At 41.0% G+C, this 13,243-nt stretch overlaps 1 pseudogene; it reads left to right on the top strand.

The window, feature by feature from the left end:
* The first annotated feature begins 1,830 nt into the window (after positions 1-1,830).
* LOC131405426 (NADH dehydrogenase (ubiquinone) complex I, assembly factor 6-like) lies at positions 1,831-2,919 on the top strand (annotated as a pseudogene).
* The last annotated feature ends 10,324 nt before the right edge of the window (positions 2,920-13,243 follow it).

The following is a 13,243-nucleotide window of genomic DNA, read 5'->3' as shown; positions in this document are numbered from 1 at the left end:
GAGTATCTCAAAGTCTCCTTTTCAAACAACTCTCTCAGCGTTGGTCCTAACTCCTTTCCCCACAAGCACTCAAAATCAATCCAAGGTTTTGAACAGATGCCATCCTGTTCCACAGCAGGAACACTGATTCAAATAAATGCCCAGCAGGATTACCAGCTCTTGTTTTCCACAAACAGATAAACTTTGATTCCTAAGTTCGGGCTGAATCAAAATGCCCTATCACACTTTTCTCCTAGCATACCCTCTCCTCACCCACCCCAACCTGTGGAAACCTATACTTTATGTCCGCTGGTAGGAACTACTGGCAGTAGCTGGTTTATGTCCATGCCTTAGCAAGTAGTCCTCCTTCTACAAATGTGTTATTTGACTCTCTGTCTCCCAGTACTTAGCTCAGTGCCTGGAAAAACAGTATTTAATGATGAATGAATGAGTGAGCAATACATTTTTATACAAAGTACAGAGGTGGATACAGAGGACAGAATGGTTAACATTGTCAGAGGAAAATTAAGGAAGGTTGATTGGAAGAGATGATGTTTTAGCTGGATTTTAAAGGAATTTGCCAATTAATCAAGGTGGAAGGACATTCGAGGCAAAGAGAATGTGTCTCAAGGCAGGAAGCCATGAACAGCATGAGGTTCTCAGGGCACTAGAAGCAGTGTGGTTCTACTAGGCACAAAAATCAAAGGTAAGAGTTGAGTGTTGCAGATCTAGGCAAGTGCTAGATGACAGAGTTTTTATGTCATGCTATGCAATTACATTGTGAAGCTTCAATTGCTGGAATACTCTAGCCTTCCTGGCATGATTGTAGGAAAGACTTTTCCATCTGCAGCAAACTGGCTTGTACAGCATGATTGTTAGATACACATGTACGGCTAGAGAGCTAGCTATAAGCTTTGAACAGGCAGGCCTGCCTTTCCATCCTGGTTCTAGCACTTACTTAGTTCCAACACATATGGGCTAGGTTCCTTTGGGAAATTTCCTTAACCTCACAGAACCTCAGTTTCCTTGCCTCTAAAACTGGAATAATAATCATTCCTGCCTCATAAAATTATTGTGAAGATGAAATGAGATAATACATGTAAAGCTCTTAGCACCTTAATACATGCTCAATAAATACTGTCTATTATTGATGGATATTGATATTATTAATAAATATGTAATCTGTATTGAGCAATTAATAAGTGCTCGGTAAATACTATCTATTATTATTTTTTAAACTGTCTTTCCAAGTTTGCTTGAGCATGACCTTGGCACAGGCGACCCTGAGCCAAGATGAAATACTCATGTTTATGGAAAAGATGTGTCACCCCTCACCCCTTCACCAGCAGCACCAAATAAGCACCTTACCAAAGAGATGATATTGAGGCAATGTGAGGTAACAGGTCGTCTTGTGAGCAGTGTCTGATTTGGTAAATGATGCAACTCTCTAGCTATTAAAGGAACAGGTTAGGCATCATTCAACTCTCAGGCTTACCAAAAGGTAGGATGTTCTGGCCAGCTGGGAACTTGCGAGGGCCTGGATGCGTATGACAAAACAAGCATTTATTCATATCTGGTGGCTGTGTATATTGCCATTCACCAACTAAAAAGCAATTTGGGGTCTCCAGCCTGTGATGCAGCGGGCCGCCCTGGAGCCTGTAGGCAAGTGTGGCGACTCCTGGAGCTCGCAGGGTCCAGGCAGAGAGTGGCCAAGGCCAGCGGACTGAGCGCCTGGGGCATTGACCCAACACTACATGGAGCTGCTGTGGAAATGAGATTATGAAGGCTCTCTACGCTCCCTGCTTCGCCCTGCAGAATCCCAGAGCTCTGCTTTTCCACTGAGGCCCTTTGATGTGAAACTGGCTCAGGCTGGTTGAGGACTCAGTCTCTGAGAAAACAATCGGACTGATGAGAAGGCAGTTTTGGAAAAAAACGTGGACAATATGTACTGTAACAATACACCACGTCAGCCTGTGGCCATTGAACTATGGAAGGTCTGCGCACCAGCAGAGGCAGGCCCCATTTCTGGGCCCAAGGTTGACTTCACAGAGCCCTAGGAAGGATGTAAAACCAAGCCTCCCACACAGAGTTCTGAGAAGAAAAAGGGGATGGGAAGCTGCTGTCCAAAGACATAATCTGACTAAAAGATGACTTATGAAAGTCACTGAGGGCTGGCCTGGTGGCCTAGTGGTTAAGTTTGACATGCTCCACTTCAGCTGCATGGACCTACACCACTTATTGGTGGCCATGCTGTGGCAGTGACCCACATACAAAATAGAGGAAGACTGGCAACAGATGTTGCCAGATGTAGCCCTGAGCTAACATCTGTTGCCAGTCTTCCTCTATTTTGTATGTGGCATGTCACCACAGCATGGCTAGATGAGCAGTGTGTAGGTCTGCCCCTGGGATCCGAACCTGTGAACCCCGGGCCACCAAAGTGGAGTGCGAGAACTCAACCACTACACCACTGGGCTGGCCCCTTTTCTTTTTTTAACACCAGAAATACTGGATATAAAAGATCTTCATGAAGATCATGTCACAAGTCACAATGGAAAAGCACAAGGCTTTGTCACATGTTTGAGAGCAGTGCCCTATAATGGTAGCAGAAGAAGCCTATTTCTTCCTTTGGATATTTGTATGTTTGACAAATACAACACGTGGTATTTCACAAGAGTATTTTCTACAGAAGAACCAAGAAAAAAATGTGAGAAATGTAATATATGTCATTGCTAGCGAGGCACACACGCACTAAAAGCATGCTAGATCCTTCCACAAAGTGTTCTTGTGAAAGCATTTCCTGCTTTTCTTCAAGTTGCTCTGGAGGATTATTTAAAGAAAATTCAACAAGTGGATTTTGATGTATTACACCCATCTTTACAGCAGAAGAATATATTACTTCCATTATCTTTGTATATTCAGTCATAGAGAAAAAGATATTAAAATAGTTTCACGGCAGTGAAAACAAAAGGCAATTTGATTAGAAGAAAACATAGAGTAACATCTTTGTGACCTTGAAGAAGGCCAAGATTTTTTTTAACAGGACTTCTATTCACCAGAAGATACCATCGAGAGAGTAAAAAGGCAATCCACGGAGTGGGGTAAGATCATTGCAATAAGTATACCTAACAAAGGACTTGTAGCAAGAATATATAAAGAACTCTTACAAATCAATAGGAAAGAGAGACAACCTAATGAAAAATGAGCAAAGTCCTTAACTGACGTTTTGCAAGATATCAAAAAGGCCAATAAACATATAAAAAGGTGCTCAGCTTCATTAGTCTTCAGGGAAATGCAAAGTAAACCATAATGCCAAATCATCACACATCCACCAGAATGGCTCAAATGAAAAAGTGTTGCCAAGTACGTGGAGCAACTGAAACCCTCAGACACGTCTGCTGGGAGCGCAGATTGGTGTAATCACTTTGAAAAACTCCTTGGCAGTATCTGCTGGAGCTGAATAAACACATGCCCTTGTCACTCTAGGCAGGTGTGCAACAGAAAAGTGTCTATACGTCCACCAAAAGACACGCGTTACAGAGCCCTCAGCAGCACTCTTCATAACAGCCCCAAATTGGAAACCACCCACCTGCCCATCAACAGAAGAATGGAAAATTGTGGTACATTCTCACGATGAAATCCTATACAGCAATATGAATAATCTACGAGCCCACGAGCAATATGAATGATTCTTGTAAACATACAGCTGAGCAAAAGGAGCCACACACGAAGGAGTACATGCGTGTGATTCCATTCATATGCAGTACAAAACAGGCAAAGCTAATCTGTGTTGTCAGAAGTCAGAAATACTCCTGGGAGGAAGATGACTAGGGACCAGGAGGGGACATGTAAGGGGCTTTTGGGTGCTGGAAATATTCGATTTCTTGATCTGGGCACTGATTACCAGAGTTCTACATGTATATTACACTTTAACAAAAAGTTAAAAGAATAAATTGGATATATAAATTAAGAATCTTAAAAATGTACCTTTTCTCTTGGTACTTTCACTTCTAGGAGTCTAAAAAATCAATATTATTATTATTACTGTTTATTTGTATAACCTCTTAGCTGCTAGGGACTGTGCTAGGTGCTTTATATACATTAACCCACCTGCTTTTGTAACTCAAAAATCTCCACTTCATTTTCTAATTTGTTACTGCTAACATATAAACAAGCTATTTTTTCTACTTATTTATCTTTTATCAGGCCACTTGACTGAATTATTTTTATTCTAATAGTTCCTTTGGGTAATTCTCTTGGATTTTCTAAGTACACAACATATCATCTGCAAATAATGATAATCTGTATCTTCCTTTACAAAATTTGTCTTACTACATTTTTTTTTTTTTTTGTGAGGGAGGTCAGCCCTGAGCTAACATCCATGCTAATCCTCCTCCTTTTGCTGAGGGAGACCCGCTCTGAGCTAACATCTCTTGCCAATCTTCCTCCTTTTTTTTTTTCTTCCCCAAAGCTCCAGTAGATAGTCGTATGTTATAGTTGCACATCCTTCTAGTTGCTGTATGTGGGACGCGGCCTCAGCATGGCCGGAGAAGTGGTGCGTCGGTGTGCGCCGGGATCCGAACCCCAGGCCGCCAGTAGCAGAGCGCACGCACTTAACCGCTAAGCCACAGGGCCGGCCCTGTATTACTACATTAATTGGACCCTCCAGAACAGTGTTTATTAAGGGCCGTAGGCGTCCTTATCTTCCTCTTGACTTTAACAGAACTCATTCTATTGCTTTTTGTTTCAGATGTATATTCATTTTCAGGTTAAAGAAGTTTCATTCTATTTCTATTTTATCAAGATTTTTAATTTAGAACGTCTGTATCAAATTCCTTCTTAACTAGAATATGGTCTTTCTCCTTTAATCTATTTACTACAAACATTCCCTTAATTCATTTCCTAATGTTTATCTAATTTTACATTCCTGTAATAAAATATTTTTAGACAGGATACATTATTCTTCTGGTATACTTCTAGGAATATTTGTTTTTACAGTTGACCCAAGAATTATTTAAAGTTAACAAAACCCCACATGTTTTGATTTTTTTGCAGTTTTAATATATTATGGTCAAAAAACATGTCCTATAAGAATTTTACTTTTTGGAATCTAGTACTATTTGTTTTTTTGTCGGTTTTTCTAAATCTCCTATAGGCATTTAAAAACAATGTATAAGACCCCAAGTTTTAAATATATTTGTGTAGGATATAAGATTCTAAATCTGTAATATTTAAATTATTAATGGTATTTATTCAAGACATTCATGTTATTTATTTTCTCTGCACTTGATAAAATATTCTCAGAGAAATGTTAATATTTCTCACTATGATTATAATTTTTTCTTTTCCCTTATATTTCTTCTAGTTTTTGCTTTATGCATGTTTGTTTCTTTGTTGTCAGGTGTGTGATGGTTCACGACATCTATCTACTCTGTGAATTGTACCTTTTGTCATGATAAATATTTACCTTTGTTCCACATAAATTTTTTGCCTTGGGTTCCATCAGATGTTAATAAATGTCTCCCTTGCTCTCTTTCTGTTTGCATTCTCCTGGTATATCTTTGATACTCCATTCTTTTACTGTCATCATTTTGGTATCATTTTAAATGTCTCCTATCAACAACATTTAGACTGTTCTTTGCTCACTCTAAGAGTCTTTACCTTTTAATGGTGGAATTTAACCTATTTACATATACAGTCATGTGTCGCTTAACAATGGAGATACATTATGAGAAACGTGTCATTAAGTCTTTTCGTAGTTGTGTCAACATCATAGAGAGTACTAAAGGGGAACAAAATTCACCACCCCAGAATGTGTCTCTTTAACACGAGGCATTATTATTTTATTATTTTAGGCTGATTATTTTTAAGAAACAAAAGAATTAGAAAGTTTTTCTTGTTACCTCCTCCTTAACTGCCTAAAAGAATTCAGATAAAAAAACCTGTCTCAAGAAGTGAGCTATCACCTTAACATAACATGATCTAGGTGGTAGACAGGGAGGAACCTAGAGAAGCCTGTTTCTTGGGCTCCCCTCTGTGTTCTTCTGTTTCTGTGTGGTCAAACGTTCTGTTTTCCAAACGTTTGCTCCTTTTCACCTACCTGTGAATTGCCTTCCTTCCCTTTGATGTCCCTGACTCTCCCCGCCCCCAACATCTTCTTTTGTCTTCAGCTGAGGATGGTATTTAAGATGGGGGCTTCAGCCATTTTGGTGAGTTACTTGGTGTTCCTGGGTGTCTCCCATGTATACATGTTATTAAACTTTTGTTTGTTTTTCTCCTATTAATCTGTCTAATATCAATTTAATTCTTAGATAAGTCAGAAGAACCTAGAAGGGTAGAGGAAAATTTCTTCCTCCCCTACAGTACTTACACAAACCTAGATGGTACAGCCTACTACACACCTAGGCTATATGGTACTAATCTTATGGGACCACCATTGTATATGCGGTCCGTCATTGACTGAAATGTCGTTATGCTGCTCATGACTGTAGTGCGATAGTTTAGACAGATTGGACTTATTCCTATCCTCTTATTCTTTGTATTTTCTATTAATTACATATTCTTGTTGCTTCCTCCCCTCTCTCTCTTATTTTGCCAGAATGATCCAGTTTTCTTTGGTCCTTTTCTTTTTCTGTAACGATTTGGAAGTCGTGTATACTGTTTCTGTATTGCTGGAGCCTATCAGTATTGTAACAGACATCTTTTTAAAAATTAATTTCAAAGGGCTGGCCCAGCGGCATAGTGGTTAAGTTCATGTGCTCCTCTTTGGTGGCCTGGGGTCTGCAAGTTCAGATCCTGGGCGCGGACCTATGCACCGCTTATCAAGCCATGCTGTGGCAGGCATCCCACATATAAAGTAGAGGAAGATGTGTACGGATGTTAGCCCAGGGCCAATCTTCCTCAGCAAATAAAAAAAAATGATTTCAATGCATCAGCGGTAGCAACAACCTCTGCTATACTCAGGGTTGCTAGGAGTCAGAATTGACTCAATGGCACTAACAACAACAAACGATATATATGAAAGTTGCTAAAAGAGTAAATCCTAAGAGCTACACAAAGGAAAAATATATATATGTATAGAGATTTTTGTATCTATATGAGCTGATAGATGTTAACTAAACTTGTGGTAATCATTGCATAATACATGTAAGTCCAATCACTATGCATACAACCTAAACTTATACAGTGTAATATGTCAATTCTGCCTCTATAAAATAGAAAAAAAAAAAACCCAGAATATTAGTTCTTTTACATAATACAATATATTGTTAATTGAAAAATCTGTAGAATAGTGGTTATATCATGCTCTAATCTTTTATTGTTAAAAATTATGGATGTGTGTATATAGAAAATGGTCATACACAGAAATGACCATACACACTATGTCATACATATATACACATAGAAATATGTGCTAAAGTGCCAGTAATCTTTATATTTCTGGCTTTTATGCAGTCCCTTGGCACTGTAAAGGGTTCAAAAGTGTGAAATAAGCCCAGGGAAGGGGGTAAAGGTCACGAAAGACTGTGGTGACATTTCCTTGTAACCCAGCAGATCAGGGGCTTGGGTCAAGAAGTTAGAAAATAAGTTATTCTGGAAAACAAACTTGCAATTCCTGTATAGCCAAGTTTGTGAACTGAGAGTCATACCATCTATGCACAATATGGTGGTGTTTGAATTTTCAAAAATAAATATGTATTGCTTTTATAATAAAGAAATGACAGTCATTGCCTCCCCACATGTTCCCTTCTAAGTGAATCTATTCCCTCTCTAGCACCTGTTCAAGGATGGAGCTTTGACCGTCTACAGATTAGATGACTCTGCCATTCCTTACCTATGGCCACAGCTGTTTGATTCAAGAATGACATCTCTTCCTTGCTGGGCCAATCATATTCTTTCTCTGGAGAATCTGAAACAGGAATACTGAGGGAATAAATTAGGAAGAGCAGGAGAATGAAGCAGATGCAGGGGTAGGGATGAGAAACAAGATGGGTCCTGAGAGACCAACGGGTAACCTTGATTCCTAATAGATATTCCAGCCCACTTGACCCTGGCTATAATTAGCTTCTTATGCCTAGATGCTTGAGAAGATGATAATCTCCCCACTGTTGAGCTAGTTGGGGTTCTCTTCCCTGCAACTAAAAGATCTCTAACAGGAATATCAAGTGTTTAATCTTTTGCACTTAGAACACGAAGAATCTTTTTAATTACTGAAGCATTTTTATATTATCACTCATAGTACATTATCACTCATAGTGACATTTTATATCATCACTCATAGTAATGGGAAGGATAACTGTTTCTTTGACCTTTGTCTCCATAGTTAGAGCTCCAATTAATTCATAATTACCTGTGTTCACCTGTTGGCTCTGAACAATTCTTTATCCTTCCACTGCACTGGTCTCCTGCCACTATCTGGCTAATGTGGACTCAAGGAAGTTTAGTGGATTTTAATATTTTCCTAAGCAAATTTTCTTTTTTTTTTTTTTAAAGATTTTATTTATTTATTTTTTCCCCCCAAAGCCACAGCAGATAGTTGTATGTCATAGCTGCACATCCTTCTAGTTGCTGTATGAGGGACGAGGCCTCAGCATGGCCGGAGAAGCGATGCATCGGTGCGCGCCCAGGATCCGAACCCGGGCCGCCAGCAGCGGAGCGCGCACACTTAACCGCTAAGCCAAGGGGCCGGCCCTAAGCAAACTTTCTTTAGGAAGATAAATCAGCTACTGCCAAGATAGAAAAGCACTGGCCAAACATAGTGACTTTCAAATTTTTTGCATCATTGCTTCTTTCTAGTTGTAAAGTTAATTGAAAGTTGGCCATGCACATTCAAATCCACTGATCAAAAAAAACAAATCCAATGATCATTCCTCTCTAGAGTAAGGCAGTGGGCTAAGAACAGGATGTAGGCACAGTGGGCTCCAGGACCAAAGTGCATTCAATCTCAAGGAGACTAGATGACTACAGGCATTTCCAGAGGCACAATCCTGTGCAGTAGAGAGAGTCCTGGTCAGGAAAACCACACATCTGTGGTCTATTTCCAGCCTTACCACTATCCGGCTATATTTGCTCTTGGTTGAATAATTTCAATGTAAAAATTTGTTGGTGTGCCTACTGCATGCAAAGCACTGTACTACACCTAGCAAGGAATGAATTTAGTCATTTGACAAATATTTATTGAGCACCCACTATGTACTTGGCATTGTGCTAGGTGCTGGAAGTATCATTATGAATAATATCCTACTCTTGCTCTTGAGAAACAGCACTTCACCTCTCTGGGTCTCAGTTCTCTTATCTTAAATGAGAAAAGTGAACTAGGTAATTTCTAAGATCACATCTAGGTCTAAATTTTTACGATTCTCAAAAATTTCCCCTAGATCTCTATCATGTACTCCTTTTGGGGGGGGTGGGGGATTGTTTTGTTGTTGTCTTAGTTCAAGCAGAAGTTTACAATAGGGGATTAAACCAAGTTTTCTAACATGCATTACAAACAGCATATATTGATTTGAGTTCAGTAGTATAATGCTTCTCCCTAAATCTTTGTGAGAGCTTGATTCTTCTCTATGGAATTTTATGGATGCTTGATCTTTACTCAAGATAGTATGAGGCCCGGAGCAGAATCTTCAAACCACTGAGCTCTGACAACTGCCTAAAGTGGCCATAACCCTGCCAGGTCCCATTGGGAAAGACACACTGAGGACACTCCAGGCCAAGGAACACTCTAGCTGGGTCCTTGACCCACATCTCTAATGAATACTCTATACGGGCGAGCTAGGCATCCCCATCCTGGTGCCACAGGGATTCCTTCTGCCTAGACTACGTCCTGCCCCAGGCTCCCTTCTACTACACACCTCCTGCCTCCTCTTCCCAGTTCTCTCCCAAGTGGGAGGAAGCCCCACTGCATTTTCTGTGCCATCCACATGGGAGACAAATCAATCCCAATATGAAGAAAAAGGAATCCAAGAGAAAGATCCAAAGGCACTTCCAACAGAAGTAAGACATTTTAACTGTGCTCTTACCACCAAGAGGTCCACCCACAGAAATTAGACATTTTAGGGGCTGGCCCGGTGGCGTAGTGGTTAAATTTCTGCACTCTGCTCTGGTGGCCCGGGGTTTGCAGGTTTGGATCCTGAGCACGGACCTACGCACCGCTCATCGATCCATGCTGTGGCAGTGTCCTACATGTAAAATAGAGGAAGATTGGGGCAGATGTTAGCTCAAGGATAATCTTCCTCAGCAAAAAGAGGAGGATTGGCAATGGGTGTTAGCTCAGGGGCAATCTTCCTCACCAAAAAAAAAAAAAAAGAAATTGGACATTTTAGAAACATGTACCACAGTAATGTGCCACTAATGTTTTCTGAAATCAAATGTTAGTAGATGGCCAAAGGACAGAAAAGTTGAAGAGACTTGTGCTCTAGGGTTCTTGGAGGCTGTAGCCTGGCTATTAGTCAATGGAAGAAAATAAGATATGGAGGACCCAGGCAAGAGAAGAATGGGAGAAGAAGGGAGTAATAAATCTTTCAGGGCCGGGCCGGCCCCGTGGCTTAGCGGTTAAGTGCGCGCGCTCCACTACTGGCGGCCTGGGTTTGGATACCGGGCCCGCACCGACGCACCGCTTCTCCGGCAATGCTGAGGCCACGTCCCACATACAGCAACTAGAAGGATGTGCAACTATGACATACAACTATCTACTGGGGCTTTGGGGAAAAAAAGGAGGAGGATTGGCAATAGATATTAGCTCAGAGCCAGTCTTCCTCAGCAAAAAAAAAGAGGAGGATTAGCATGGATGTTAGCTCAGGGCTGATCTTCCTCACAAAAAAAAAAAAGAGAGAGGAATAATGAATATTGGGTTAGTAAAAAAAAAAAAAAATTAAATAAATAAATAAATAAACCTTTCAGGGCCAACTGGGGAATTCCAGTGGATAATAATGTAGGGTCTGAATGATTTTCTGTAAAGGACTTATACCCTCAGTTTAAGGTTTCATCACTGTCCCACCTCCCTTAAGGAGGTTTCAGATTATTTCCGTGGGTTTGGCCAGCATAAGCATTATAACCATTGAGGCTCTAGGCAGGAAGGCCTAAGAAATCAGACTAGAGCCAAGATAATCCTAGTCCAGAGCAGCCATCAGGATGCCTGGAGAAGGATGTAGTTTAAGCAAAAGGAGTCCCTATTGAAAGGGCCTTAAACACCACATAGCTGCTCTAACTAGATGAACGTGCCCATTTTTGGTCTAAAAATCCCAACATCAGAGGCATGGACTGTTGGTCTAAGCCTGAATAGGATTTCCGATGTCCTTCCATGAGTTTATCTGAGTTTGATATAAGCTTAAAGTGGGCAAGAGCTTTAATCAAACAGCTCCTATTGCAGAGGGGTACTAACATTATTGTTAACAGTATTTCTCTTCATGCACTCTTGGTTTTAGATGAACAGAACTGTCACTTGTCTTGTATCACTCCAGATTCTTCAAAGATCTCTGCCTAAGTTCGTTTGCCATTTCATTCTATTCATTCAAAAATATTCATTAAATGTCTGTGTGCCAGACTCTGTTCTAGGACCTATGGATCCTAAAGTGAACAAGTTAGATGGAATTTTCTTTCTGACTTGTAGTCCTTCCACTGGACTGCTCTTATCCTCTGCACATGGAAATTCTGACTGTCTTGAAATTTTTAATACCAATGCTTCCTCATTCATGCATTCTTTCTACAAATGCATGTTGAACACTTACTGTGTGCAGAGTCCTGGCTCGGGCAGTAAGGATACAACTCTGAAAAAGATACCACTCATTCACCATGTGGTCTGTGGGGGACACGGACAAGAGGCTAAAATGAGGGTGTTAAGCACCTCAAAGGAGGTGATGTCTAAGTGCTTATCAAAGTTTCTCGTCTCGCAGCACATACAGGACATTGCTCTTGGCTGCAGTTGACTGCCCAGGATGTCTAGCTGCCCTAGACTCTGCCCAGCCACCCTAAGGATTGAGGGGAATCACTGTCTCAGCACACCTGTACTTCATTCACAGCCACTTGTTGGTCTGGTCTCAGCTAAGACCTGAAGTAGATGCTACATAGGAGAAGAGATATGCAGGGCCCTTCAGTCATTCACTTAACAAGTCTTTATTGAGCTTCTACTATGTGCTAGACCCTGTGCCAAGGGCTAGGAATAGAACAGTGAACACAGAATCTGTCCTTCACGAGTTTTTACATTAGTGAAGAAGACAGACAAATGGACAGGGAATTACAATACTGATACTAAAATGCAATTTTATTTTAAAATAATTACCTACTAGCCAAATAATGCCACACAATAGCATTATTTTTATCTCCTGTTGCAGTCAGAGATTCAACTATGCTCTGATAATACAGTGGTGAACCAGGAAGACAGGGTCGGTGACTCAATACATATCTGTGGAGTTCTCACTGGTCAATCCTCAGGCCTCTCTTGCATTAACCCTCTGCTTCTGGTTACTCATTATTTCCTGGATCTATACGGCTCTTCCTCCCTCGCTGATGTAGTTAAAGCTCTCATTATCTTCCACCTTCTATAAAAAGGGGCCTCCTAAGATGGGCACAGATGTTAGCCCAGCGCCAGTCTTCCTCAGCAAAAAGAGAGGAGGATTGGCAGATGTTAGCTCAGGGCCAATCTTCCACACACACACACACAAAAATGGGCCTCTTAACTGGTTTCTTATCCATCCAACTATTCAATATGAGACTTCTAAAATGCAAATGTTTGGGGTGATTTTCAGTTGCCCACAGAATAAAGTCCTGACTCTTGGACTTCCTATGTAAGCCTCTGTGGGACCAGGCCCCCCTCTTATCTCTGGGCATTCTCCATCTTGCACCCAAAGTCCAAGCAATATCTTACTGCTTGCAGTAGGTACAAACTCTGATTTGTGGAGTTTTGTGTGAAGGGAGGGGATTTGGGGGCAGTTACTAGGAGATTTATTATCAACCATCAAGGGAAGAGCCCACCCGGGAGGCAGGAAAGGGGATGCCCTCAAGCTTGCTCTGAAAGTACACATTTTTTCCCCAGTCATAAGTAGATCACAGTTTTGTGGTCTTGTGACTCCCTCTCTAGCAGAGCCAGACTACCCTTTCCGCCTTACAGCATTTCACATCACAATGACCTGTGGTTTTAATTCTCCACTTTTCTGCTTCTAAAGTTCCCTCGGCCTGGGAAGTCCTTTAACTCGCAGCAGGCCTGGTGGACTCTTACTCCTCGTTCAAGATTCAGCCTAGATGTCTCCTGTCTGGGCAACTTTCCTTTCCC

Source organism: Diceros bicornis, chromosome 5 (assembly GCF_020826845.1).
Source record: "Diceros bicornis minor isolate mBicDic1 chromosome 5, mDicBic1.mat.cur, whole genome shotgun sequence".
NCBI classification, from domain to species: Eukaryota; Metazoa; Chordata; class Mammalia; order Perissodactyla; family Rhinocerotidae; genus Diceros; species Diceros bicornis.
Note: the sequence above shows the minus strand (reverse complement) of the source record. Positions and strands in the feature narration are given on the sequence as shown.